This window comes from Pelodiscus sinensis, chromosome 1 (assembly GCF_052426305.1).
Source record: "Pelodiscus sinensis isolate ZL-2025 chromosome 1, ASM5242630v1, whole genome shotgun sequence".
NCBI lineage: Eukaryota > Metazoa > Chordata > Testudines > Trionychidae > Pelodiscus > Pelodiscus sinensis.
Window position 1 is genome coordinate 157,329,681 of NC_143052.1, and position 24,150 is coordinate 157,353,830.

The 24,150-nt window shown below is 42.6% G+C and overlaps 1 long non-coding RNA gene across 2 annotated transcripts in view; it reads left to right on the forward strand.

Moving 5' to 3' along the window:
* Window positions 1-1,211: 1,211 nt before the first annotated feature.
* Window positions 1,212-24,150, forward strand: part of LOC102453810 (uncharacterized) — a 101,882-nt gene continuing 78,943 nt past the window's right edge. For both annotated transcript variants that reach the window (XR_012901142.2, XR_012901143.2), the window contains exon 1: window positions 1,212-1,591. This is a non-coding gene — a long non-coding RNA (uncharacterized LOC102453810). The remainder of the gene's footprint in view (window positions 1,592-24,150) is intronic.

Consider the following 24,150-nt stretch of genomic DNA (forward strand, 5'->3'; position numbering starts at 1 on the left):
CTGCTTTAGAGTAAAATTCACTTCAGAGAGGTCACCTAAACAAAGCCGATTTGCCCCCTTCCCAATTCCTATTAATCTTTACTTTTCATGGGTTTAAATGGTTCATTGGCCTTGTGCTATCCCTCTGCCCTACAGTGGATTGTCTTGTGTGTTATTGGCTTATGTCTGGGGGAGATGCCACGGAATTAAGGTTTTCTTTGAGTTCAAGGATCAACCAAACTCCCCCTTATGTGAGTTTTATTAAAACTGAGCTTGTTTTTTCTGGAAGAAACGGGGGAGGGAATCTTTTAAAATTTATAGTTTGGTAGTGTATATTATACATTCTCATCCTAGAAAGCTCTGTGTAGTGTGTGAATTGTTTTAATGTTATGCACACCTTTACTATGGGAAAGGAAGTACACTCAGGTTGTGAGTAATGTTCCCTTTATTTTTTTCAATCCACGGGTGGAATACATTTTGTTATGTGCACCAAAGCATGTGAAGATGTGCACCACCAATATAAACACATGCTGCTGACTGTGGGTGCTCTTCTAATCAACTGGGCTGCAGTTGAATCTCTCCTGGGGTGGCCACCTAAGCACCCACAGCTTACAGGGAACTCTGGTTTGTGAGTTTTGGGAATTGATGTTCAGAACCATTTCAATGGGAATTAGGTGCCTAAATACACTTGGGGATTTGCCCTGAGAAGCTGGAAACCTGGAGGTCTCTTCATTACACACTGTTTGGCTTTGGGCAAATTGCTTAGCTGCTCTGTGTTTGTTTCCCCACTTATAAAATGAGGACAGAGATGCTTATCCTCCATTGTAAAGAGAGCATTTTAATTAAAAAGGTGCTGTGTATCATAGTATGACTAGAAAGAAATTTTTTATGTATTTTTTTAAATTAAAATTGTTGCCTTTTTTATTTTTTTGCCATTTTTTCATGATTTTAAATCAAATTAATTGAATATTTTAGCAAACATTATAAAACCTCTGTGATGGGATGTTCACCTCCACCCCTTTGCCCTGAGAGGGTGATGGCAGAACAACAAAGGGGCTAATTACCCAACAGGCCACAGCTAAGGGGACTCTGGTTGCTAAGTAATCCCCTAATTGAATGAAGAAGTCCACCTGAGAAGGAATGAGCTGGGCCTGGACTCTAAAGACAGGAAATTGGAAGTTAAGGGTGCCACTGGGAAAGTCAACTGTCATTCCTTGGGAAGGGGAAGTGGTAGGAAGTGGTCCAGGGAAAGAGCAGAGAGGGCTGGCAGAGGAAAGCTCAGATTGGTTGCTTGACTGGAACTCGGAGTAGAGACTGGAACCCCTATCAGCCAATCAGTGTGGCAGCCAAAGGGCAGACTGCCTAGATCAGTTTAGGAGGAGGGATTTAGGTACCTGAGAAGGGGGAACTCTGGGAGACTTGGTTAGAGGGCTGAGTCATGAAGTGGATGCTGTGGTTCCTAGAATGAGAGGAGGACTGCAGAGCAGATAGAGAAACAGCTCCATGGCAGGGCAACTATGGAGGGGGTGTTGACTTCAAGAGCTAACTCTCAGAATGACTCTTTCTCCCTTGTTGAAATTTGTAAGACCCAGATCTTGCCACCTTTATTCAGGTAAAAATAGTTATTTCTTTTCAGGATTTAGCTTAAAGAGATGTGCAAATGTTCTAAGCATCTGTGGTTTTTGTTTTTTTTTTTACTATTTGCATGAAAATTTTGATGATACATTTTTATAATAGATTACTGCTGAGTGCAACTTAACTCTCATATTCCTGCGACATTGCAGAATTCTTGTATTACAAATGCTCTCAGACTCAAAGGTCTTGACAGTTGTTTGAGTGAAATGGTTTGCTAAAGTATCTATCTATCTATCATAGTGCCCTGAAGCCCTACTAAGGGCTGGGCACCGTGTGTGTATAATAAGTTCTGTGCTGCAAAGTACACTGATTGATACGCGGCTATTCAGTTATTCTAGGAGACCTGTCTAACTTTTGGATTTCACTGATGGGACTAATGGTGTAATTGGCTGCTGCCAAATGCATGTTTTGTGTGATTGCCAACACTTCTATACAGTATTTTTTCCTGAGCATTTGGAAGATTCAGTCACCTCTTCCCTATCTGCATGGCTCTTCGTGGAAGCAAACATTTGCATCCTTATGTGGTATAGGCAGTGATAAGCAGAAAAAGTGTATGCAGAAAGGTTATAGTTAAAACTAGAAGGAGCAGAGATATGGAAAGCCAAGGATTATGTGAAAGTAGATTTAATAATACCACTTGGGAATTATCCAGCTCTAAGCCAGGCCCCCAAGTCTGAGTACTTCCTAGTAAAATGCTACAGAAACTTCAGGGATAGGCGAGCCTTTGCTTTCACATGCATGATAAGGACATCAGCTGAAAATCACTTGTAAGGCATGTTAAACCCTCATGTTCCATGGTATATGCCAACCTCTAACTACTTGGGATTAAGAAAAAATTCCACTATAGGAGATTTACTGAAAAAGTATCCATTTTACACCTGCATATGATACTGGCCACTAATGGAGACAGGATACTTGATGGACTGCTGGTTTCAGCAAATCAGGATGTAAAGGTGCTTCCATTGTGACAGTCTAAGGAACAATCCTGTGTCAATTGTCACAGAGGTAACGGTCATTGTGAATTAGATACTTCATTTGGTAGCAGAGACCTGACAGGTTGTGAACAGACTCTCTGGGATGAGCAAGAAGGGCTATCAGCCACTGAATAGCTCTGGTGAAGCAATGGGGTTATTACTGGTGGAACCACTAACTTTTTAAACAACTCTCTTGCCTAACAATAGCACAGAGAGGTTAGAGCATGGAAGAACAGCATGCTTTAAAAAGGAGACCTGTTCTGTGAGTAAGTGAGCCCGGTCCTTTGTGAGAAACAGAGGACACAGCCGTACAAGTGGGGAAGGTGGGATATGCCTTTTCCCAAAAACCCTAATCAACCCCAAGGGGTCTTAGGCTTGATGGGGACTCTGGGGATGGAGGTGATAGTATTCAAGCATATATTTTGCCTAGATCTGTAACTCTCCTGTGCTGTCTTGGAGGAAAGTATATGTGGTTAAGAAGTTCCTTTTCATAGCTTGTGGTCTTTAATGTAATGGCATTGTACTGTACTGATTTTCATGGAAGTTTTACAATCTGAAAATGGTCAGTGGGTAAGAGATGCCCAACACCACTAGGGCAGAGAGGGCAGCAGGCAGGGGAATGAGCAGGCAGTGGGAAGGTGAGGGCTTGCTGCTGCTGCAGTAGGGCAGTCTCAGTTGCAGTCTGTGACTGGGGCTCTAAAGGGAAGAGCTGAATCCAGGGAGTTCTGGAACTTGTAAACTGTGTTTGTTTGTTTTTTCAAAATTGTGGGAATTTTGGGGAGAAATCCAATAAACCCCCCAAATTCCTTAACTATAAACCCAAGTGCTCGTGAGGGAAGAGCTTCAAGGAAAAGTGTGCATCGGGGGTGAGGTAGGCTGAGAGGGTCCAGCACTGGTCTTGGGGTTGAGGTCAGCTAGATTTCAGGGTCCCCTGGAGGGAGTCTGCACCACAGGAGCGTGTCCTAGAGGCCCGAGCTAGAGACAGTGACTGGATTCACCCCAGACCCAGCTGTTGGGAAAGTAAATGGGAAGCCCAATATTAGATTTAATTATAACAGCCTGGTGACTATCTGCTAGGGGGACTTAAATGGAGTTGTAACACCTATTGTCGCTATGACACTATTTTACCCTTATGTTGCTATTAGAATGGGCACTGCTAGCTAGGACTATCTACAACTGCTGAGTGCATTAGTTAATGTTAAGATGCATGAGTCTCCAGTTACACAGGGATCTGTTTGCTTTTGAATCAATTCTATTATTTCCCCCTGTAATCAGTGCAAAAAAAATTAAATTAAAAGCTTTAGTGTTCCTACAGTAATGATGACCTGTAATTTTATAACTCAGCCAAGCTTTTCATAGGTTCCCAGTAGCCTATGGGAGGCAATCAAACTTGTCTATTGTAAATCATCTGGAGTGTGAAATAGGACTGTGTTAAAGGTGAGATGCTTATCCATTGATTTAGTTTTTGTTTTTGTTTTAAAATCAGATATAAGGATGCCTTGCTATTTGAAATTCCCTTTTGTCAAGCCATTGATTTTGGGCATTTTGATTTTTCTTGGACTTTTTCACTGAATGAAAACTAGTTTGTTTTATATTTATGTAGTGCATGCGTGTGTGTGGGCGCACGTGCGCAAAAGAGAGACAAGCTCCACGGTTTTACAGATGCCCTGAAAAGCACTTAAAACAAAACCTGCCTAGATTTTCAGTTAGGGTATGTTTATATAGCAACGTTATTTTGAAATGACTAGCTTTATTTTGAAATAACTTAGTCTGCATCTACACAGCAGGCAGTTATTTTGAAATAATATCGAAATAATATCAAGCTGGAGGACTTCTCACTCCGACTCCTGTAACCCTCAGGCTACATCGACATCGGCAGCTTCTTGCGGAAGAACAACCATTCTTCCACAAAAACTTGCTTTCTGTATACACTGCACGAGCGTTCTTCCAGAAGTAAATTTACAGTATAGCGTTGTAAAACAGGGCTTCTTCTGGAAGAGTTATTCCTCTCCCCATGAGGAATAAGCCCTCTTGTGCAAGAGTTCTTCCAGGAGAGGGCAGTGTAGGCAGGCAAGATGAATTTCTTGCGTAAGAAGCCCCTATGGCAAAAGCACATGGCAGTGTAGACTCTCTTGTGGAAGAGTTTTTGCACAAAAAGAGTTCTTGCGCAAGAAGCTGACAGTGTAGACGTAGCTTGTACGAGGAGTAAGGGAAGTTGGAGGAAGAGCACTTTATTTCAAAATAAGAATTGTATAGACACTCCCAATTTTGAAATAAGATATGAAATTCATGTAGCTCAATTTGCGTAGCTTATTTCAAGTTAAGCCCTGCTGTGTAGACGTGCCCTCAGACTTTTATTCAATGCTGTTTGAAAGGCCATCTCAGAAGCTTAACAGAGTTCTTGCCCTGTAGCCAGACAGGAACCATCCCCCCCACCGCCATAACATCCATCTTTGCTTGCCTGGAGCACACAGGGCATAGAGAGAGAGCAGTAAAACTAGCATAGTCTTTGAAGCCTTGACAGAAGGCCCAGATATGCAGGCTGCTCTGACCCTGGATGGCTGTAAACAGAGAGATGCCAATTGTTGACCAACAGGCTGCCAAGGAGTCCCCTTGTCTGAAATCTATATTGATACAAACACACACTTGTCCGGGGGGAGGGGGAAAGGAATCTCACACCCAGTAAAGAATGTCCAGTACTCACAATTTAGTTCTCTCTCTTGCAAGTGTAAATTAAGTTGAAACTCCCTTGTAAGAACTGGCGTCACAAAGACGGGCCAGCACAATTTGGCATCTTAGATAAGAGAGAGGATACGGGCCCCTATGGGTATAAAGATGGGTCCAGCAGCACACTCGTTCTGAGTGTCAATTTACCATCTATCTGCTGGTCGGGTTAGGTGATTGGCCTCCTGAGGTTCCACGGAGATGCCCACCTCGTATTCGTCTTTCCTAGGAATTGAGGAACCGGCCCTGGCCTGATATGCAGGAGTCGAGAGGCACAGAAGGGAGTAAAAATTGTACTTGGATGAGTCCTTTGTCTTAAGTGTACACATAGATTTAGAGCTCTTTAAAGATTAAGCTGTCACTTGGTACCATTATTTCTATTTTCTATCTTTATTTTCTTTGCAACCATTTTTAAGATCTATATTTGCTAGAAATAGAGCAATAGCCATTGTAACCATATGATTTATAAGCTTCTTTAATAAAACTGTAACTGTTTAAGCTTTAACCTGACTCCTTCAGTTGCTGTAACAGAACCAAGCACAATTTAAAAGAACTCCAGCCTGTCATAAGGGACAGATACAGGCAGAGCTGGGCATTTGGATCGTGTCGCTTCCAGGGGACAGATCTGTAGGGGCATCTCTCAGCCTTCCCTAGGCTGCCCGCTGCGAAGGGATCATGTATCCTAAAAGTCAAAATCTGAGGTGTAATAAGCTCTCCCTGTAAACTCTGGGGCATCTGTCAGCCTGTTGGCTGCCCACTGTGAAGGGACCTGGTCCTAGAGGTTAAAGACACGGATGTTAAACTTCTCGGGGCACCCGTCAGCCTTCCCTAGGCTGCCTGCTGCAATAGGACCTTGTGTCCCAACAGTTGAAGACTCGGGTATAACGCACACACACTGCCCTGACCATTGGCTGACATGCCTTCATCACATTTTATTGAATCTCCCCCATTTTTTTCCAGGCATTAAGTTATTTTGGATTTGTTAACATATCCTTTTGGATAGAGCCTTCAAAGTAGTATACAGTGTTCCGGATGAGACATGCTTAGCTTTGACCATAGTGCTGGTTGGCAATATCCATAGCAAAATTATTAAAGGATGATCCATAAATAGTAGCTGTTGACAGTGTATTTATTTTAAATATCTTGGCAATAATTTGAATAAAAGAAATACTGAGTATTTTCCACCTAGGCAGGTCAAATTTAGGTTCTAATCTACCCAAGAAATATACTTTTAGAATATGTTTTGGTACGTCTACTTCTTTTACTAAAAAACATAGAATCATAGGACTGGAAGGGACCTCAAGAGGTCATCGAGTCCAGCCCCCCGCCCTCAAGGCAGGACCAAGCTCCGTCTACACCATCCCTGACAGATGTCTATCTAACCTGTTCTTAAATATCTCCAGAGAGGGAGATTCCACCACCTCCCTTGGCAATTTATTCCAATATTTGACCACCCTGACAGTTAGGAATTTTTTCCTAATGTCCAATTTAAACCTCCCCTGCTGCACTTTAAGCCCATTACTCCTTGTCCTGTCCTCAGTAACCAAGAGGAACAAATTTTCTCCTTCCTCCTTGTGACACCCTTTTAGATATTTGAAAACCGCTATCATGTCCCCCCCTAATCTTCTTTTTTCAAAACTAAACAAGCCCAGTTCATGAAGCCTGGCTTCATAGGTCATGTTCTCTAGACCTTTAATCATTCTTGTTGCTCTTCTCTGTACCCTTTCCAATTTCTCCACATCTTTCTTGAAATGTGGCGCCCAGAACTGGACACAGTACTCCAGCTGAGGCCTAACTAGTGCAGAGTAGAGCGGCAGAATGACTTCACGAGTTTTGCTTACAACACACCTGTTGATACAACCTAGAATCATATTTGCTTTTTTTGCAACAGCATCACACTGTTGACTCATATTCAACTTGTGGTCCACTATGACCCCTAGATACCTTTCCGCCATGCTCCTTCCTAGACAGTCGCTTCCCATCTTGTATGTATGGAACTGATTGTTCCTTCCTAAGTGGAGCACTTTGCATTTCTCTTTATTAAATCTCATCCTGTTTACCTCTGACCATTTCTCTAACTTGCTAAGGTCATTTTGAATTATGTCCCTATCCTCCAAAGAAGTCGTAACCCCACCCAGTTTGGTATCATCTGCAAACTTAATAAGCGTACTCTCTATCCCAATATCTACATCATTGATGAAGATATTGAACAGTATGGGTCCCAAAACAGACCCTTGAGGAACTCCACTTGTTATCCCTTTCCAGCAGGATTTAGAACCGTTAACAACAACTCTGACTACGGTTATCCAGTCAATTATGCACCCACCTTATCGTGGCCCTATAGAAGTTATATTTGCCTAGTTTATCAATAAGAATATCATGCGAGACCGTATCAAATGCCTTACTAAAGTCTAGGTATATGACATCCACCACTTCTCCCTTATCCACAAGGCTTGTTATCCTATCAAAGAAAGCTATCAGATTAGTTTGGCATGACTTGTTCTTCACAAACCCATGCTGGCTATTCTCTATCACTTTATTACCTTCCAAGTGTTTGCATATGATTTCCTTAATTACCTGCTCCATTATCTTCCCTGGGACAGACGTTAAACTGACCGGTCTGTTGTTTCCTGGGTTGTTCTTATTCCCCTTTTTATAGATGGGCACAATATTTGCCCTTTTCTAGTCTCTGGAATCTCCCCTGTCTGCCATGATTTTTCAAAAATCATAGCTAAAGGCTCAGATACCTCCTCTATCAGCTCCTTGAGTATCCTGGGATGCATTTCATCAGGACCTGGTGACTTGCTGACATCTAACTTTCCTAAGTGATTTTTAACTTGTTCTTTGTATATCCTATCTTCTAAACTTACCCTCTCTTTGCTTGTATTCACTACGTTAGGCACACCTCCAGACTTCCTGGTGAAGACCGAAACAAAGAAGTCATTGAGCATCTCTGCCATTTCCAAGTTTCCTGTTACTGCTTCTCACTCCTCACTAAGCAGTGGGCCTACCCTGTCCTTGGTCTTCCTCTTGCTTTTAATGTATTTATAAAAGGTCTTCTTGTTTCCCTTAATGCCTGTAGCTAGTTTGATCTCATTTTGTGCCTTTGCCTTTTTAATCTTGCCCCTGCATTCCCGTGTTGCTTGCCTATATTCATCCTTTGTTATTTGTCCTAGTTTCCATTTTTTATATGACTCCTGTTTTATTTTGAGATCATGCAAGATCTCCTTGTTAAGTCAAGCTGGTCTTTTGCCATATTTTCTATCTTTCCTACACAGCGGAATTGTTTGCTTTTGGGCCCTTAACAACGTCCCTTTGAAATACCTCCAACTCTCCTCAGTTGTTTTTCCCTTCAGTCTTGCTTCCCATGGGACCTTACCTACAAGTTCTCTGAGCTTATCAAAATCTGCCTTCCTGAAATCCATTACCTCAATTGTGCTGGTCTCCCTTCTACCTTTCTTTAAGATCACGAACTCTATTTCATGATCACTGTTCCCTATACTGTCTTCCACTTTCAAGTTCTCAACTAGTTCCTCCCTATTTGTTAAAACCAAATCCAGAACAGCTTCTCCTCTGGTAGCTTTTTCAACCTTCTGAAACAGAAAGTTGTCTCCAATGCAGTCCAGAAACTTATTGGATAGCCTGTGCCCCGCTGTGTTAGTTTCCCAACATATGTCTGGATAGTTGAAGTCCCCCATCACCACCAAATCTTGGGCTTTGGATAGTTTTGTTAATTGTTTAAAAAAGGCCTCATCCACCTCTTCCACCTGGCTAGGTGGCCTGTAGTAGACTCCTAGCATGATATCACCCTCGTTTTTTACCCCTTTTAGCTTAACCCAGAGACTCTCTACACAGCTATCTCCTACGTTCATCTCCACTTCAGTCCAAGTGTGTATATTTTTAATATACAAGGCAACCCCTCCTCCCTTTTTTCCCTGTCTGTTCTTCCTGTGCAAGCCGTACCCTTCCATACCAACATTCCAATCATGCGTCCCATCCCACCAGGTTTCTGTAATACCAATGATATCATAGTTGTATTTATTGGTTAGCAATTCCAGTTCTTCCTGCTCATTACCCATACTTCTTGCATTTGTATATAGGCATCTAAGATACTGATTTGATCTTGCCTCCCTGTTGTGCCCTGACCCTCCTTTCTCCTTGCCATTATAGGCCGTAGTCCCCCCCCCATTTCCAACCCATCTCCCAGTCCCGCACATTCAGCACTTACCTGTGGGCTTTGCTCACCTGTCCCCGTCGAACCTAGTTTAAAGCCCTCCTCACAAGGTTCGCCAGTCTGTGTCCAAACAAGGCCTTCCCGCTCCTGGAAAGGTGAACTCCATCTCCGCCAAGCAGTCCTTCCTGGAAGAGCACCCCGTGATCAAGGAAGCCAAATCCCTCCTGGTGACACCATCTTCGCAGCCAGGCATTCACCTCCAGGATGCACCTCTCTCTGCCCGGGCCCCTACCTTTGACAGGAAGGATCGAAGAGAATACCACCTGCGCTCCAAACTCCTTCACCCGTACTCCCAAAGCCCTGTAGTCACACTTGATCCACTCAGTGTCACACCTGGCAGTGTCATTTGTGCCCACGTGGATGAGTAGCATGGGGTAGTAGTCAGAGGGCCAGATAATCCTCGACAATGCCTCCGTAACATCTCGGATACGGGCCCCTGGCAGACAGCATACCTCTCGAGATGAGCTATCAGGGCGACAGATGGGTGCCTCCATTCCCCTCAGAAGAGAGTCTCCAACATGAATAGTGTCAGGCAAAATAGGCAGAAATATACAAGGGTCTGGTCTAGCTAATGGTTAGATGCAGGATGGGGAGTCAGAACTATAGATTCTATTCCTGGTTCTGCTATGGACTTGCTGTGTTACCATCTGTTTTACTCATCTGTCTATGATACTTCCCTGCTATAAGGATAACGCTTAAGCTATGACTGTGTAATGTTAAAATGAGACTGGTTATGCTAATACCTATTGTTACACTACACTATATTCATTAGGGATTAGGACTGACATAATAATAATGCAATTTGTACTGATGAGTCTTGTAAGGGGTCATTGGAAAAGTTATGATTTGCTGAGTGACGAGGAGTCCTGTGGCACCTTATAGACTAACTGAAGTGTAGGAGCATAAGCTTTCGTGGGCAAAGACTCACTTCGTCAGATGCATGTGCGTCTACATGCATCTGACGAAGTGGGTCTTTGCCCACGAAAGCTTATGCTCCTACACTTCAGTTAGTCTATAAGGTGCCACAGGACTCCTCGTCACTTTTGCAGATTCAGACTAACACGGCTACCCCTCTGATACTTGATTTGCTGAGTGATTTTCTTTCTTATGTGCATATACCATTTTTGTATTTAAAGTTATGAATATTAATTATGTATTTGTATTTCAAATGTAGTTACACCTGAGTGACATCATCTGTAGGCAAGATTCTTCCATCTTGTCAAGGGTATATTCAAGGTAATGGGCCTCTGGGAAAAACAATAGTCCTTATGAGTAACTTATCCCTCACCTGAGGAGCTTCCTGAGAATTCTCTAGCCTGAATGACTCAGCAGGGCATGCAAGGTCATATGACTAGACCACATGACACTGATCTCCATTTTTGGTACTTGTATTTTCCCACAAACTGGGCTGGGAATACGGTTGCCAGGTGTCCGGTATTCACCGGACAGTCAGGTATTTTCGCCTCCTGTTTAGTTAAAAAAAAATTCAGAGAATACCGGACACCTGAGATGTCCGGTATTTTCTGAAATTTTTCCTGGCCAAGAGATGAAAATGCCAGGCACCTGGCAACTCTACAAATACTCAGCTCCTAGCCTCTCCATCTTTCTCCCCCGCACCCGAACTCCCCTCGTCTTTCAACACTCCCCGACCCCAGCCCCTATGCTTACCTGGTTCCACAAGGTTGCCGGCACAAAATGGCTGCCAGCCAAAAGACCAAGGGGAAGCAATGCTTTCCCTGGGTCTTAGTGCTCAACTGTTCCCCTGTTCCTATAGCTGCACTCACTCTTAAAGGGGACATGTTGTTTTATTTTAATTTTTTTTTTGGCTTAAGTCTTTTTTTTGCTCAAGAACTTTGGTCTCTCTTCCCTCCCCCACCCCTTTTTTTTCCCCCTTCAACAGAATTTTTTCCTGGTGTGGTGGTTTTGTTTTTTTTGGTGTTTTTTTTGGGGGGAAGGATGTTCGGTATTTTTGTTTCAACGATCTGGCAACCCTAGCTGGGAACTCTTTTTGGAACAAAGGTTTCCCACCATTTGTTAAAGCTGTATAAGACAGAGTGACATCTATTGTTCTTTACTGCCTTGAGAATCTGCAAGCCTACCTGTATCATCAGTCAGGATGAGAAATTGCTAATTTATATCCAGTCTTCCTAGTGCTTTGGCGTAGTTTGTGGTTTTGTCTTTTTACTGGGTAATCTGCTTTGATGTGCATGCTATCTCTTTTCACTTTTATTATCTACAAAAGATAGGCTTTAAAATCTTTGACTAAAGTGTCTGGGGGAAAATATCAGCTTGGTTTAACACAAGCATATTGTGCATATTCCTCTCCACATTGAGGGAGGGGTGAACTACGTAACAAAGTCATACTGTTCAGAGTTTCAACCAGGGCAGGGTGATTCAGCTCTGGGGTCCTAGACTGGGAAGCTGGGGTTTATTTTGGCTGTAGCCTTTATATTGTTGATCCATGCTGAGGCTGGCTGCATGCAATTGCAGCTGGGTGTGTCCCTAGGGCCGTGTCCAGACTCAGGGGTTTTTTCGGGAAAAGTAGTCTTTTCCCGAAAAAACTTCCCCTGCGTCCAGACTCAAGCCGCGTTCTTTCGAAATTATTTCGAAAGAACGCGGCTTTTCTTTCGATGGCGGTAAACCTCAATTTATGAGGAAGAACGCCTTCTTTTGAAAGTTCCTCTTTCGATAGAAGGCGTTCTTCAATGTAAAGAGGCCGTCTTCGAAAGAGCATCCAGACTCGCTGGGTGCTCTCTTTCGAAAAAGCGGATTTCTCTTTCGAAAGATCCGCCTGCAGTCTAGACATAGCCTAACTGTTTGAATACTGGTGGGAGCGGTGCACAACTTGTCACACCAACACAGGCTGAGAGGAAGCTTTGGCTGGTAGGTGAAGAGTGCTTAGTAGTACCCCAGTTCCAGGTGGCACTGCAAGGGGAACCCATCATACCTGAGTTAACCTCTGAGCATGCCGAGCATAAAACTGATGTGTAGAGACAACTGACCAGTTTCAATGGGAGCTAGCTGCTTGTGCAGCTAATGAAATTTCTCTGCCTTTTCCTACCTGTCTCTTGAGGGCTTGCTCAACATTACACCTACTTCACAGGCAATACATGAAGCAGGGTTGTTTGTTTGTTTGTTTTGTTTTTTGTTGGCCTGAAGACCTTGGATAAAAGGTATTGCATAATGTCACGTAGTCCAGAGTGAGCTCTGGGGGTCTGATTTTAGGTAATAGCTCATCAAACCTGGTTTCTCTAGCTACCTGCAAGTGCTGGGAGGGTTGGAGATAGAGAAGGTGAAAAGAGGTAAAGGTAAGAGGATGCAGAAGAGGATAAAAAGGGAGTGGAAGTTCAGTAAAAAACAGGAAAGGAAGAAAAGGGCAATAAGGGCTCCTAGGCACTAATGTAATAATAGCTCTTCTTTCCTGTAACTATGCAGGGAGAATTAGGGAGCAAAGTGGGGAGCCTGTGAGAGGCTGAAGCTCCATATGAAGTAGAGAGAGATGTCAGGAGAAACTCCACTCCCAAATATGCCCTCCAAGGAACTGAATTTTCTGGGACAAAGGGGAAACTACACCTAAAATGAGTAGTCTCTGAGGCTATGTCTAGACTGCAGAGCTTTTCTGGGATACTTTAGGTATCCCGGAAAAGCTCTGCCGTGTCCAAGGAACACTCCTGCTTTTTCAGAGCAGTTTCAGAAAAAGTAGACATCATCCCTGTACATCATCCCTGTATTCCTCTCACCGAAGGGCCAAATTTCAGAAAAGCCTCTCTCGGAATAAAAATGGAAAAAGATACGTAAATTGCAGTTTGCATATGGTGTGTGTGGTGTTTTTACTTTTTCGGGCAGTATAGACATAGCTTTCTCCAGATACCACTTAGCACCTGACAGGACACAACCAAAGCATAACTTCCTAATGAGGCTTTGACTAATCCATCCACCTCAAACTATTATTTAGGCCCCTCCTCTGACTGTAGGGTGACGCTAACACGTGGGGGCCTCGCTCCCTCTCCAATCTGATGGAAAAGGGGAATACCACATTGCAGTCTAACCACCTGAACCTCTCCCTGTGATGCTATCTGCAACTTTGCAATTAAAATCACAGACATGAGGTCTAGATCTGGGTCTTGCTTAGCACTGATTGGAAAAAAAAATGAGAAGTTTTTGATTGGCAAATGCATTTCCATAAAACAGGCAAATGCAGTTCAGCCTAAATCTAAACTGTGTGATGAAAGAAGGCTGAATCAAATCCTTTGATTTTTCTTGATTTGTTTTGATAATCTCATTGTTACATTTCAATAAAGGAAAACATTGCTTCAACTTCATGGCCTGTATCTTTTTCCCTGAGTTTTTAATATTGCATTACAATATAGTATGTTGTATTTATACATTTGTTATGCATACATACATAATTTATAATGTTTAGACACTTTCACATTGAAATGTTTAATGTTTCCACACTGATATCTTAAAAGCACTTTTGATCAGCGAGAAATTCTCAAGTGTTAGAATTTCCTGTGGAATGGAAATTTCCATTTTCTCACCATCTCTAGTCTTGGTTAGTCTAGGGTTGTTCAGATCTGGATTGTGGCTTTAGGCCTATCTCTCTTAGTCAAAGATAATAACTGAGGAACTGCAGCTAAAAATCGCTTGTGTACATAAGAACATGATATTCTCATTATGTGACCCTAAGAGAAATGAACACTAGGCTTGGAAATCCTTCAGTATATGACTGCAGCTTTCAGTCCATTTCCCTAATTTTAAGATTAGGTTTGTATTCCTTTGTAGATGTGTTGCAAAGTAGTTAGATTAGCAAAGTAGTTAGAATATCTCGATGTCCAACACTCTGTACAGAAAGCTAAGTATACAACTGCTAAATGTTAATGTTAGGCAAGCATTTCTTGGCCTACACCGAGGCAGTCCTGAAAGGGTGAGGCTCATTCCAGATGGTCAGGACATCTATTTTAGAATGTACTTGAGGGGTTGACTTTCATAATCCATGTTTTCTCAGCAGCACAGAATGAGCTATTTATGCACTATTTTGCAGAACTAAACAGAAGTAGTTGTTTGCTTTAAAGAACTCGTACTTACCTTCATTTGTTTCTGAGGATTGTACCTCTTTATGCTAGTCTGCCAATAAACAGATTGCAAGAGCAGGTGACTATGTCACATAGGGCATGGTGTAAGCCATATGGAGATGTAATTTGCACATAGTACAATTCACTGCTCGTATAACTGTAAGCCTAACTCTTCTTGGCTGGGCAGACAGGAAATAGGGCAGGATTTGTGAACTAGGTGAGCATGTGATTGATCAGAGTCTCTAAAGGAAAGCAGCCCTTCTGCCTTAACTTCACTCTGGCTTAGTGCTGCCTTCAAGACATTGCATAAACTGGCACCAGCAACTCAGATTTACAGCTGGCTCAATTGTAACTCTGATCTCTCAACAGCTATTACAGACGTACATAGCAATGTCAAAAAAGTTTCTTACAGCTGGGGATTCACAATTCATGAGTCCAAGCAGCTAAGGCATCAGTGGAGTGGACAGAGAAGTGGATTCCAGCTATTCAGGTTGTTACCAGCAGCAGCACACTGATGTGTATTTTGGTGTTGCAACCTCTGTTTTCCCCACTGTTCCTGTCACTTATACTGCTCTGGCTTGGCTGTGGCTAGCTTTACAGTAAATAATGATCTCTGGGTGACTTTTGAATGGTCCTGTGTGGAGCAGTTATGAATATCATGCCCTGGGTACTTAGTCTTGCACTAATGAGCACCTAGCTTTATAGCAGTAACACCCAGACTGATATCACCCAGAGTGTTTGATTACTCAAAGAGGTGCACTTTAGTCATGGTTTCAAGCCAGGAGGCAGAACTGAGCAGGTTCCATTATTTTGATTGTGCTTAGCAAGCTTATGAGGAAGGAGGGTAATTTTAATTCCATGTTCTTGATATAATAAGACTCTATGTATGAAATTAACAATACTGGTGCGAAAATGGTATTGTTTCAGTGGCAGGGGGGTGGGGGGGCATGGCTGGATTGGCCCGGTGGGATACTGGGAATTGACTGGTGGACCATCGTCCGGTGGGCTGTCGTGTCCATACGCCATTGCCCCTCACTCGGAGCAGCTCCGTGTCCGTGGTGCATGCAGCACGCAGAACCTGATCCACTGCGTGCTGGACATGATGCAGGGGGCGGGGCTTGAGGGGCACGCAGAGGTGATGTCATGGGGAAGGCCATTCTCAACCCATTTCCCAGGCCTATTTTGATTGCCAGTATGCTCTTGGGGGGAGGGGGTGCTAGAACAATTTGTAGAGTGGGGGAGGGGATCACTGAGAGCCACTGAACCAAAATGTAAATCCTGTCTGTGATGGAAATCACTCCAAGTCAGAGGGTGGCAGCATGAGACTCCCTCCACCCCGCCCCCTTGTTCTAGCACTGATAAGTGTCTCTCAGCACAGTGAAGGCTGGGCAGTTAGTGACCCCAGTTGTTCAATTCTATAATCCCTGTGCCTTGGCTACAAGTGAGAGTTTGTTCTGCATAATGACCCTACAGCTATTGCTTAATAGTGGAGAGGGAGTTACAAGATCTTTCACTTTTTCCCAATTAATATTATAAGTGGAACAGCTCCAATGGGAGAGATTTAGTCACCAATGGAGAGATTGATACTAGAGCCCAGTTGTTGGGGCACTCACTGAGGAAGCAGAAAATCCTACATGCTAGTTCCTGAACCATAGCAGGCAATGCATGACCTCTGAATCTGGGTCTCCTACAGCCCCATCAGTGACCTAATGACTTGGTGGTATGAGCGCTCTCTCTCTCTCTCTCCCTCACTCACTCACTCACTCACTCACTCACTCACTCACTCACTCACTCACACACACACACACACACACACACACACACACACACACACACACACACACTCACGAAAAATGTTGAGGCTATGCCTTCATTCTGCATTGGAACTGAAACAGAGGTCAGAACCCTGAACGCTTTTGTGAAATGGATGTCTTGTTTTCCAGCCAGTTCCTTCTCCAATCCCATTATGTGGCTGCTGGTATTAAGTGTGTATGTATATAGATCACTGCCACACAAAACCACATGACTAAATCAAGTCTTGCCACTGTCAACATTTCTCCATCTGTGGAGAGGATGAGCAAAGAAACACGACAGACCTGTAACTGTGTTGCTTAGGGAATGATTGGAAAGAGCTCAGATACTACAGTGGTCAACAGAAGTAACAAAAAATCCTGCTTTCCTATTAGTCACAGAACAGCAGTAGAAGAATTGTACCTGCCTGTTCTGAGAAGCACTGTACCAAGAGCCCTGTGTTCAAACTTGGCCTCTAAACTTACACCCACATACAGGCAGTCCCCGAGTTACACGGATCTGACTTATGGCGGATCCGCAGTTACGAACGGGGCTTTTCTCACCCCGGAGGACGGGAGCGGCGGGATGCCAAGATGCGCTGCGGTCCGCCGCCCCGTCCTCCGGGGTGAGAAAGCTGCTCCCCATCTCCCTGGTCTGCAGGGAGACGGGGAGCAAAGCCTTGGAGCACGCCCGCAGCGGGACAGCCCGGGCGCGCTTGAGCTGTTCCCCTGCGGGCGTGCTCCACGGCTTTGCTCCCCATCTCCCGACCAGCAGATCAAGGAGACGGGGAGCAAAGCCTTGGAGCACGCCCGCAGCGGGACAGTCCAGGCGCGCCTGAGCTGTCCTGCTGCCCGCGTGCTCTGCGGCTTTGCTCCGCGTCTCCCAGGTCAGCAGACCAGGGAGATGGAGCAAAGCCGTGGAGGACTTGGGCGGTCCCGCCACCCCCGTCTCCCTGGTCTCCTGGGGGGGCGGGTGCAGCTAGCACCCGCCCCCCAGCAGACCAGGCTTTTCTTGCCTACCTCTGGGGTAGAGCAGCTGGGGGCTGCCGGGTTGGTCCCGCAGCACCGCTCCGGACCAACCCGGCAGCACCCCAGCTGCTCTGCCCCAGGTGTCCCCAAGTCAGCCAACTGCTGAAACTGACCAGCAGCTGACTACAGGAAGCCTGAGGCAGAGTTGCTCTGCCCCAGGCTTCCTGGAATCAGCTGCTGATCAGTTTCAGCAGCAGCTGACTTGGGGACGCCTGGGTTTCTTAAGTTGAATCTGTATGTAAGTCAGCACTGGCGTCCAGATTCAGCCGCGGTTGAAACTGATCAGTTTCAGCAGCGGCTGACGCCAGTTTCGACTTACATACAGATTCAACTTAAGAACAAACCTACAGTCCCTATCTTGTACGTAACCCGAGGATTGCCTGTACTAAAAAAGGCTCCTTTGAATAAACTTTTATCTAAGAGCCAGTCTAGTGCAAGGTGAAAGCATGGAGCTGAATGAAGGAGGTAGTGTGTAAATTTGCACTTGGGTTCAGAGTTGAGAATGGAGACGAAATCAGTTCCATGGTTCAAGCTCAAGGGTGATTAATTCTTGTGGTAGTACCTCTTATCATGAAACGTGTTGTGTTTATAAGGACTTTAGAAAGGTGGCACTGTCTTCATTGGCATTCCTGCTGTAGGCCTAGTGTGAAGTCCTGGCACCATTGAAGTCAAAGTGGCAAAATTCCCACTTGACTTCAGCAGGCTAGAACTTCACCTCTGTTTCTCTGCACCCTTGATTTCTCTCTAGATAACAAGGACCAGTTTCACAACCAGTTTTTACCTACTTTGTGCTGCTGAGGTGATGCCTGAGTGGTCTAAACGTGCTGGTGCATATCAGTGAAATTGGACCAGTGTTTCTTTACTGAAGTGGAAACCACTCATGGAAACACAGATTATTTAAAAGGCCAGTAACTTGTATTGGTTGTCTGCAAACCTGCTCTCCTACGTTCCTGCATTCACCAACAGGAGGCATCTGCTACAGGCATCTTCAAAGAAGCATGTGCGGGCTGGGGAAGGATAGATTTTTAAGAAAGAATGAGCTGAATGATATAGCATTAAAAAGCCATTGTGTTTTGTCAGGCTAAATAAGATTGACTTTTATAAAACTGGACCCCTCCCACTTTCTCTCATTCCAGTTTGCATAGAAATGATGCTTTATTGATTTAAAAACATTTTTTGGCTCCTGAAAGCTTACTGATTTAATTTCTCACATTTATATTCCACACAAACTTTGTTAAAATTTCAGAAAGCTGTTGGAGCTACTGCTGCCTGTATTATTAATAGTGATATTTTGTGGAACAATACTTTCCTAAACCTTCCCAAAATATGTTTGATGAAATAGCTTTTTATATTTATATAACCAGTTGGGCCATTAAAAAGGGGAAAGATGCCCATTCAGCATTTATATTAGGAATTTTCCTTTGTCTAGGAAGCATTTGAGAATTGCTTCAATTGGTCAATCTCCTCTCAGTGCACCATAAACGATCTTAGTCTAATATATTGGTCCTTCAGGTTTCATGAACATGAATAACTGAGGCTATCAGTGGACAGACAGAGAGCTGGTTAAGTTGAAGAAAAAGTAATAAAATGCCTCTCTATGAGGACACACAAGCCCAGAGAGACTGATATTCATTTCCTTTCTTGTTTTCATATAATATCTGGCACAAATGAAACCTCATAGTAATTCTCATTTTAGAATCCTTCAGACAATAAGGTTTATTAGCTTCTCAGTGTAGAACAGTGATACTCAGATCTCAGTGGTTCAGAAGCCAAATTGGCGATCAGCATTACCTAAAAGAGTAGTGTGAATTCACTGTTTCATTTACTATAATACCAGTCACATTAAAAAAATATCATGGAGAAATATTTAGTTTATGGGGTTGAGCCCCTACATCTCCTTTTGAAAGGTGGAATACTAACTGGAGATGTATGTTCTCAGTACATTGATAATTCAGACCTTTCATTCTGCTGGCCTCTACCACATAGAGATAAATGGGACCATTTGCATGGATAAAGATGATTGGCATGAATAGCATCTGTATATACGTTATAAAGCTTTACATGCAGCTAGTGGTCTGTGAAACAGAGAATTTGATTCTGTAAAAATATCGGTAAAGGAAAAAATAATGAACCAAGCAAAATTTCTCAAAAGGGCCCAGATTTCCATCTTCATAAGCCATATCCATAGGTTCTTACATGATTGTAATGCATTGAGGTGGTTTCTGCTAACCTGGTAGTGTTTTGGTTCTAGTTCGGGATGTAGTGATGTTACCTGTAAGCCTGTGTGGGCTTTTTCTAAAAACAAAAAAATTTTCAAGTGGTTTTGGAAGAATCTATGTTCTACATGTAGAAAAGCAGCTATTGCTTTGATTGAAATCCGTATTAAAGTCAGATAAACTTGGGAATTTTTTCAATGCCAAGTCATTGAAATAAAATGTTACAAGACAAGGTCAGTGTGGTGAATTTTCCCAACTTGAAAAGAATGTTGAAAAACATTTTGGAATTGTAGACTTTTGACTCTTTTCCAGACAAAAAATGTATTTCTCTTTAGTTCGAAATTACAGTACTTTGTTTTACAATTTAACTTCAATGTCTAAGCAAGAGGTTTAAAAAGAGAGAAAACAATTAAAATCAAAACAAAAATTTCAAAAATATCAAATAATGTTTTCATTTTTTGTTTTGTTGGTGCATCATTTTTTTCGTAACTTCCCATCCTGCAAGAGGTCTTTTTTCTTAAATCTCCAGAGTTTTCTATCCCAAATCAGAATAAAAATAGAAAAGTTTTCCACCAACCACTACTTACATGCCCTTCTACTTAATAAACCCCTCCTCTTATAAACTCTTTTTCAGTTTTGTATATTTTAAGGTAGTATTGACTGTATGAGAGAATAAAAAAGGGTTATTTTGCTTTTTCTTTCAACTTTTCTATTACTGAAGTGGCAGTCTACCATTTTGCAGCCTAGTAAGAATGGATAAAATGGCAATGTGTAAGCCCTTGTTTAAGATAAGACTTTTTTTCTTTCTTTTTTTTTTGATTTGATCTGGCCCAGGCCTTTTGAAGTTTGTCCTTATAAGATATCTGCATACATTGATTCTGCTGGGGTGACATTGTCAGTAATCAGATGACACCTGGGTCAGATGCTTTAAATATCTGTGGCTTAAACAAAAGTATAAATTGTAAAAAATTGTTGTAGAGAGTATGGAAGAAATGAAACACAGAAATGTAAATAGACTGGAGTAGGGATCACATCTAAGAGTTTGCTATCTATACTATAGCTATAATACTTATAAAACAACTAAGAAGCATTTGGTCTTCAAAGAAGGACCCTTTAAAGTAAAACAAAAGGGAAAAAATGTGTGTATTTCAGATGGTTCATTCAAAGGAGAGTATACCAGAATTCAAGTAGTTTGATAAAAGATTTGGACATAATTTGAATAATCTAGATTGTTCAACACCAACCTCAGGAACAAGAATCAGTAAGAAACATAGTATGCAAATGAAATGAACAAAGTGAGATTGTAAAGGGTATAACAATCTTCCTCTACAGAATGAATCAAAATGTACTGCAGCATAAAGAATATACCCTTCTGAACAGCTTTCTGTAGACACTGTTGATTTTTGTCTAGAGTGGATCTTGTGGCAGGCAGTTATCCCTTCTCTGATCTCACTTCTAGCTCGAATCCTATTACTGGGAATTCTTGCAGAGCCAGGAAAGAGAGTGTATGCAGGTAGATCTATCAGATGGGCACAATTAGTATTTTCTTTTTTAAAGTAATTTGAACCTCCGAGTATGGTACAGAAATAATGTTGGAAAAAAATTCAAGGAAACATGTGTTTTACATTGTTTGTTGTGTGCTTTACAGGAACAAAGGGGCTCTGTGCTGTGTTACAAGTGACTGAGGGGTGAAAGGCTCTGCGTCAATTAGTCAGTTCTTAAGCTAACTCAACTGCAAACAAAAAAAACCCCCCTCTGTATTCTGGGATGAGCCACTTAAGGCTGCAGACCCTCATCGTTTGTAGCACCAAACACAAGGTCATGTTATTTATAAATGTATGTGTAGGTTACCTGAAGTGCATCTTTTAAATAAACAGTCAGTTTATTTTTGTAATATAAAGGGTCATCCTGGGGCAGGTGGGTAACAAGGCATAGCTGTACACTTTTCTGATAATTACCACCACTTCTAGAGGTGGTAATTATTAGAAAAAATATGATCTTGTGCACTCTTGACTATTAGAACAGTTTCTCACCCCCCCCCCCACTTGTGAGATAAACAAATGGGGAATTAGTAAGATGATCAGGTCTTAGCATAAAAGAAAATGTAAATGTATGCAAAGGTTCTCCAAGTCTTTTTCTCAACATGCTACAACATCTAGGGTATAGAGGATGTCAACCAACTAATCCTCAGCCAAAACGCCCTTGGTTTATGATAAGGACGTTAGGGCAAATTTCCGTTCTTAACAAATGTGCTGCAGTTTATTTTAATGAAGGATAACAGAGCCTCTGTTATTTTAACCTTCTTTTAAATAGTGTTCTACAGTAATAACCTCAAACCACTAACACAGATATATTGTAAACTGCAGCGGTTTTGGACCATAATTGTAGAATACTACAGTATTATAAAATATAAAGGTCCATGCAAATTATTGTGCAGCTTATCTACCTCAAAAGGTTTTGCCATCTCTAATGGGGTAGTGCTGGACCTTTAAAAGAAGAGGAAGCTGGAATACCCAGCTGAAATGACCAAAGACAGAGGAAATGGCCTGATAATGGAAGAGAGGAAGTTTGGAGCTGGGGAGAAGCCCCAGGATACTGCTCCTTTAACGGCCTGGGATCAGGAGCCCTATCGTGTGTGTGTGTGTGTGTGTGTATGGGGGGGGGGGCGGGGAAAGGCTCCCATTTCTTCCATCTAGTTGAAAGGAACGCTCTGAAGGAGGGCAATATATAGAACAGGAGACACACTGGCAGGAGAAGGAAGGAAGTGAGCAGGCTAAATCTAGGTAGACCACGCTAGGGGAAGCTACCCCATGAAGAGCAGTGTGTGGCTGGGGCAGAGGTCTGTGTGAATGACAGAGGAGTAAAAGCTAAGTGTGTAACCCTTTGGACTACAGTGATGGATTTTATTGATGGGTCTGCTTATCATTAAGCCAGGTGGAAGATCTAGATGGGGCCCTGGAGAGGAGAAACAGTGGGAGGCTGCTGTAAAGGGAACTCATTCTCCAAAGATTGCTATGTCCAACAACATGGATCCACTGAACATGAACAATGTATTCAATGTCTACTGCACTTTCATTTCTGTTTCTCTGCTTGGAGGTGATATGTGCTCATTGACCTACAATATAGCTGGAATGTTTGAAAGGAAGAGGGCCAAAATAATTGCTGGTGGAATAATTGCAAGAGTTTATATAGAACAGGGGACTAGATTAACCTTTAACTCTGTATTGATGATTCTGTCCTTCCCCTGCCTAATCTATAACCAAGCCTCAAAGTCTCGAATCAGAATTACATAATTTGGGGTGTTTGGATCTAAATGTGACTATTACCAAAAGGCTCTTAGTTCTAAAATGGCCCAAACTCTAAATGTAATACACAGAATTAGTACATTTGGCCATGTCTTTCCTCTACAAGTTGGCTTCAGTGATTAGAACAGCATGCTGCTTAGTTATAGCTAAATACGGAGTTTGCCTGTAGCACAGATGGTACAGTTTTGTTTTGATGCTGAAGATGCCAAGTTCATACCTTGGTGCCATCTATAGTACTGTAAGAATTCAGCCATCAGACCAAATTCTCTGCTGGTATAAACTCAAGTTAATAGACACTTCCAGAGAATTTGGCCCACAGGTAATCATTGTGGGTGTTAGGCTCTCAATCTGACCTCTGTGACCAAGCAGATAATTGAGTTCTGGAAAGTGATAGTGTCACATACCTCTTCTTGGACAGACACACCATTTTGATTTTTGTGGGTCTCTGAGGAAGAGGCCTAAACTAATAGTGAATTTGATCGTTCAGATGTCAGAATGTTCAGCAAGTAGTCCATCACTCAGGTAAGCTTCTGACACCAACATTTTGGAAATCATTTTAATCTATAGATGAGGAATCTTTGCAACAGTAAATACTTTCAGCCATTTTTCCCCCTACAATACAAAAAATATATATCTAAAACATAATGTTTACTCTGTGTTTCTCCAAAATCAGAGTCCACCATTAAGAATGTTTAGGTTTCTGGCAAATGTTACTGAGACAGTTCAAATTAAAAAAATCAAAGATTTGCTTCTTGGCTGATGTACAGCGATGTAGTTCCATTAAGCTATGTAGTAAGAGCTTTAGATTTCAGTTGACTCCCTTTGATTTACACTAGCTGAAGGTGTGGCCACTGGTGTGGCTGCGATGGCAGTGGAAGTCCACGATCATTGTCTTTAGTATTTATACTGTGCCCAGTGTTAGGGAGCTTTCACCATTTATAAAGTTTTCAGAGTTGAAGTTGGGATTTTCTAAAGAACGTAAAGGAGCGAGGCACTGAAATCCCATTGAAAACAATGCTTGAGATTCCCAGTCTAAAATACTGCTCTCCATTTCTCCTCCTCTAACTCCTAAATGGCAAGATTTCCTTTAAGATCTTTTCTGCTACTGTGGGCAGCCTCTCTTAAGAGCAGGTTGAATAGATATCTAGATGGTCCTGCTGTGAGGGCAGGGGACTGGACCTGATGACCT